Source organism: Coenobita brevimanus, chromosome 57 (genome assembly GCF_032717465.1).
Source record: "Coenobita brevimanus isolate Jiangsu-jjx chromosome 57, ASM3271746v2, whole genome shotgun sequence".
In the NCBI taxonomy this organism is placed as follows: Eukaryota; Metazoa; Arthropoda; class Malacostraca; order Decapoda; family Coenobitidae; genus Coenobita; species Coenobita brevimanus.
The window spans coordinates 49,459,855-49,466,438 of record NC_137010.1 but is presented as its reverse complement, the minus strand read 5'-3'; the positions used below and the strand labels follow the sequence as shown (position 1 = coordinate 49,466,438).

General features: G+C 42.2%; 1 pseudogene; it reads right to left on the bottom strand.

Annotated features, from left to right (window-relative positions):
* Positions 1-2,439: 2,439 nt before the first annotated feature.
* On the bottom strand, positions 2,440-5,500 carry LOC145401989 (uncharacterized; annotated as a pseudogene).
* Between the last annotated feature and the right edge of the window lie 1,084 nt (positions 5,501-6,584).

The following is a 6,584-nucleotide window of genomic DNA, read 5'->3' as shown; positions in this document are numbered from 1 at the left end:
TGCACTTTCCGCTTCAAATTTCGTACATCTTGCATGGTTACTGCTTTATGGTATTTACCCTGGAGGAAGGATTTTAATTGCTTGTTGTCTGGGTTAAGTTTCACTACATCCTCTGCGTCTCCCATCTCCGAACTTGTCAGTCTGCGTTTCTGGCTATAGAAGGGCTGTAAAGCTACACTGACCTCATGATTATGCTGCAGATACGTCTTTGTGATAACCAGCTTGTTTTTTTCTTGCTGTTAGTGCCACCAACACATTACAGCCACATGGAAGATATCGCTGTTTTTGTCTTATACCCACTCCTTTCCGTTTCGGACTGCCGTAGTGTACACACAGGAATGAAACAGAGCCGTACTTCAGTTCGACAGGGATTTGCTGCTGACGACGCTTATTTTCACTGATAACGGAGCTAGAAGACTTCACTCGAAACACGGACCCTGTGTGATTCTGATATTTCTTGAAAAAGTAGTCAAATTCTACAAAAGAGTTAAACGTGTCAGTGGAGAAAATATCCCTGAAGACAGATGTTGTGTCTGTACCGGTACATGTGTCTGCCTGTATGTCGTCTTGCCCATAGTCAGCAGATGAACTAGCTGGATATTCCTGTGGTTCTGCTGACGTGTGTAACTCCATGTCGTTTGGCTCATGGTTGGTAGGAGAAGGATAATCTGGAACTTCTGCGTAAGTGTCTTCCTCTATGTTGTCTTGCCTGGTAGGAGAAGGATAATCTGGATCTTCTGCGTAATTGTCTTCCTCCATGTTGCCTTGGCTGAGGTCAGCAGGTCACTGATACTATTGAGTCGAACGCCAGACTATACTGCGGTGGCGGGAGTGGAGGCGACTGTTTACAAAACACGTCCCCGCACCTCCCTTCCTAATCCCCCTTCACTACCCTAATGTTGTAACTACTTGTCTGAGTGATAAACAAAGCTCCTGAAATCCCTCCCTCAATACTTCCCCTCCTTACCCTCTCACCACCTCCCTCCCTACTCCCCCTTCACTGGCCTCTAACTACTACCAGTGATAAACAAAGCTCCTGATATCCCTCCCTCCCAATCCCCCTTCACTACCCTCAGAACACTTAGCCAATGTCCGTACACCGTGATAATAACGTTACCAGCAATATCACCGCGCTGTGATAATAACGTCACCTGTAATATCACCGCGCTGTGATAATAACGTCACCTTTAATATCACTGTGCGGTGATAATAGTCACTCCCATTAATAAATATGGCCGTTTTTAAAATCCACGAGAATGCAGGTGTGGCGGAAACACCTGCGCCCCCTGGGGACCTCACGGACGCTCCCACCTCACCCACCTCGCCCCTCACCCCAGCCCCGCCCCTCACCCTCACCTCACCCCCCCCCAATCTCACAGTCGCGCAGTCACCTTCCCCCTCCTCTCCCTCCCTATCCACCCCTCCACTGACCCAGGGAAACTAAATCATAATTCCCGGGGAGATGTTGTATCCGGATTAGCCCTACAGTCAAAGCCAACCACAGAGTAAATTAAAGTATTATCATTCAGTGCTCGCAGTCTTAGAAACAAGTTGAACTAACTCAAAATCCTTCTAAGTGTCGAAGATTTTCATATAATTGCCGTAACAGGAACGCATCTTGAGATAGATAGATAGATAAATGTTTATTGTTGAAAAATTACAACAAAGGAGAAGGTCGGTTCTTGCCGGCCTTCCCCCATTCAATATAAAGGTACAAAATACAGTATGAATCCTGCTAATTGTAAATACAGTTAACTAGTCTATATAAAAAATGAGATACATTCTTTTGTAGCTAGGTATATCACCTCATATACAAAAAAAAAAAAAAAAAAAAAAAATTATTCTAACCACAGCCAGGTACATACACATATACATATACATACATGCACATATACATACATACATGCACACACACATATACACATGTACATACATATATATAAGTACATAATATACATACATACATACATATACATACATACATACACACATATACACCTACATACATACACATACATGCATGCATACATATATACATATATATGAAGAGAGAGATACACATTACAGTGAGGTATATCATGTCATTTTAACCACAGCAAGGTATTTATGTATAAAGAAAAGGGAGATACATGTCTTTCAGTGAGGTATATCATTTCTTGTATAAAATAAAAGGTATATTTCACAATGTATAAAAAAGGGAGATACATGTCTTTCAGTTAGGTATATCATGTCTTGTATAAAATAAAAGGTATATTTCACAATGTAAAACAAAAAGGGAGATACATGTCTTTCAGTGAGGTATATCATTTCTTGTACAAAATAAAAGGTATATTTCACAGCCAGCCAATCATTTCATAAAATTAAAGGCATATTTCACAGCCAGCAAACATTTGAGATATCACTTCATATGTATGAAATAAGATGTATATATTTACAAAATCACCACCTAGGAGCAAACTTGGGAAATTCTTTAAGTATATTTTTACGAATGTTATTATTAAAGAAGTAGCAGATCATTTCTGTGAGATCAAGTTCATGTTGTGGTCTAAATTCATCAATGTAGGGACATTCCATGACATAGTGGTACAGTGTGTGACCCCCTGGTGTATCACATAATTTACAGGCAACAGCAGGGGAGCCACTCACCTCCCAGTAATATTTATATCCCAGCCTAAGTCTCATTGCTGTCCCATCATGAGATGCACTTAATATGCCATAACTATAGGTACTATTTTGCATTACTTCAGCATAATGATTGCTACTAGAGCTACCTATGTCACAACAATGTTGTAGCTCATCCTTAGCAGTATTAATTACATGGTCTTTAATTTTCTTTTTAATATATCCCAGGGTGTACTCAGTGCCAGGGTCCACTGTATTGTCAAGAAGTGCCTTACGAGCAAAACTATCCGCCTTTTCATTAAACTGTATGCCTATGTGAGATGGAACCCAGATGAAATGGACCCTGGCACCAGTCTCCTCAATGGTATCTATGGCAGCAAGACACTTATTAACTAAATCTCAGTCACATGGAGAGGTAGACAATAGTTCATACAATGCAGCTTGACTATCTACAAACAAGTATACATCTTTATTTAAAGCTATCACGGTGTGAAGAGCTTCAAGAATGGCATAGAGTTCTGCCCTAGTGGAGGACAAATAAGCAGGCAGCCTCCTGGACACCTCTGTGTCAGTGTATTGGGTGGGGGAGGTATAGTCACGAATGAAAATGCCACATCCAGATTTACTGTCATCAACTGACCCATCACAGTAGACATGTACAGCCTGTGTATGTGGGTAGTTTGACAATTTCATCAAGAACATATTCTTTAATATTTGAGGAGCCCAGCCACTTCTGGGAGAAGACAAGTTCTGGATATCCACACTAACACGTTGAGGCCTCCAAGTGGCCTGTCTAGGGGATTTCAGTACTCCTAAGGTTGCCTCCATAATGCCTACCTGTCTTAACACTAATACTATCCTTCTTATATATGAGGTAGCAGGAGTCCTAGGATTGTGGTACAAAGATGTCAATGTCTGTGTGAAAGAGGTGGATCCATTACTTATTAAACGGCTAGATGAACGACAAGCAATTTCTTGGATCCTTGAGACAATGCTAGGTAGTCCCAGTTCTGCTCTCAGGACTTCTATCTTTGCAGTTCTGGGACAACCTAATATTATTCTCATAGCCTCATTTTGTATTATTTCTAAGGGTTTAAGCTGTGTTACACTAACCTGAACTAAAACAATGGCTGCATAATCAATCAATGATTGAATTACTGAAATATAAAACATTCTAAGTACACCAACACCAACTCCATGGCCTCTATTTGCCAATACCCTTAGTGGGGCCAGCCTAGGTAGACAAAGGTCCCTCACCCTAGTCACTGATTGTACAGACTTTTTGTAGCTAATATTCACACCCAAATACTTATAGGTAGGAACTCTTGCTATGGGTACACCATTAATCCTAGGTGAACGACAGACTCTGTGTTTTGTTTGAAATTTTGTCTTTCTTTCATTAATAACTAGGCCCATCTGAATACAAAGCACATTTAATTCTTCCAAAGCAATGGATAAAAGCCTAGGTGATTTGCACTGTATTAATATGTCATCAGCATAAATAATAACCTCTGTACCCTGTGGAAAGGGGTGTCTAGCTATCTTGTCCATCAAAACATTAAAGAGAGTTGGGCTCAGAACACCACCTTGCGGTGTTCCTAAGTCAAACATTTCTTCTGTAGAAACAGCACCCTGGAACCATACCTGTGCCTTCCTATTGTACAAGTAATCTCTTATCCACCCCAACAATTTACCCTTAACACCTTTGACAATCAGTTCCTCCATAATAATTTCTTTATTAGCTCTATCAAAAGCACCCTTCAGGTCTATGAAAGCTCTACAAGTTGACTGATTATTACTTACACATTTTACAAAAGTCACTTGTCGAGTGTCCCTTTCTGAATCCATGTATGTTCTCTGAAAACTTGTTTCCAATTTTATACAGCAACCTATTTAGCACTACCCTTTCCATCATCTTGCACAAACAACTCGTAAGGGAGATGGGACGAAAGGTACCATCACCTTTCGGGATGGGGACAATCATGGCAGCCTTCCAACCTGAGGGCAATTTACCTGATTCGAATGAAAGGTTAAATAAGTCTAATATGGGGTTATTGTCCTTCACAGTTAACAGGGGGTTTAACACTTTGTATGTAAGTCCATCCGCACCCGGGGCTGTTGACTTTCCCCTTTTTACTGCATACAAAAGTTCATCTTGGGTAAAGGGTACGCACGTATCATCCTCAAGTGTGACATTGTGTTGTACGAGGTCCACCCTACGTTGTCTGTGACGGGAGAGTTCTGTCTGGTGAGAGTCAGGCAGTCCAGAGAGTGAAGAGGCTTCCCTCCATTGAATTATGAGCTCTTGAGCCTTAGTTTCTGGGTCAGGGGTACTCACTTGGCGCCTAGTCTTGCCTCTGGCCTTATTCACGTGGTGCCATACCTCTTGAAGGGACTTTGTCTTTCTCACATTCTCTAGGAAGTCATTCCAATACTTTTTCCGCATTTGCTTCCTAAGTTCAGTCAGGCGGCGTGCCACAACAACCATGGCTTCACGGGCTTGATTGTCACCTGGATTTTGTTGCCAGCGCTTTTGGGATGTTGCCAGGGTCTGCTGACAGTTTATGATGACTGGATCTCTTGCATAGGTCTTACGGCAAGAATTACCGGGATGCTGGGAAGGCCTACTGTCCATCGCAAATTCTTCAATGGTGTCAACGAGACCCTGGTAGAGCGTGTCTGCATCAGAGAAGGAGTGCTTCATCATACAATACCATTCATCCACGTGGGTGCAAAGTCGAGGCAGTCTTGCAGTAGGGACATCCAGCTTCTTTCTTGTTACAGGGGCCCTTGTACATATGGGAATAGTTGTCTCCAAGGCGAAATGATCACTCAACAAGTTCCTGACCAGATGGGTTTCTACAATATAAGTGGGCATATTAAGTGTAACCACATAATCTAATCTCCCTCCCTGAACGTGTGTAGGAGCATTTTCCCCCGTAAGGACAGCTATATCTGTTGTGTCAAGGAATGTTTTCCATCTAACCCCATTAGCATTGGTAGTGAGGTGGCTACCTAGTTCTCTGTGTCGTGCATTAAAATCCCCCATTAGAACTGTGGGCTCCTCTAAAATATAATTTTGAAAATTGGATACTGAGAGAGCCCCAGCATGCACATAAACATTAACAAAAAACATTTTTCATCCCTATTATGCAATGAAACAGTTATGTACTCAATACCATCAGTGATACCCATTTCCTCAAATGTTAATGGTGACCCCTGCCTTACATATGTTGTTAATCCTCTGGTGCTGCCATCTCTACAACCCAAAGTGTAAGGTACATATCCCTTCAGGTCTGGCACCTCCGTCCCAACTTCCTGTAAACAAATTAAGGATGGTGAATTATTTAACATATATGCATGGAGGTCTGTAAATCTGGTCTTGAGTCCATTTATGTTCCAGATTACTGTTTTCATTAACTTATGTTCCATTATGTGGGGGATTCTCATTGCTTAGATGTCTTTTTATGCCAGCCACTTCTTGTGCCAAGGTTTCAAACAGGTGCAACAGGTCCCCATCATTGCGGTTTAAGACAGGCTTTTTCCTGTTATTGTGTTTCTTCTTCCTCCTCCCTTTTGTTCTTGTGGCCGTGGCTGTGGTGTAGCTGTCCTGTTGGTCATGCGGCCCAGATGTTGACTCCCCTAGGCCACTTGCGTCATCTCCTTCAGTATCCATTTCGTCTTCTGGTAATGAGATGTTGGCTGCTACAGTAATGTCTGTATTGTCCTCCGTTGTAGGCGAGACGTCTTCTTCATTTTGCTGGGCACGGGGATGTTCTAAGTCTGATACCTTCTGCTGAAGCTGTATAACGTTCTGTTCAGTGGCTGTTAATCCTTTGATGGTTTGGTCAAGCAGCTCGGATATCACATCAAGTCTTGCAAGTACTTGTTTCATGGCGTCATCCATACCCTCACCATAACTGGTGGTTGTAGGGGGGGCAGGTGCAGGTGGAGGCGAGACA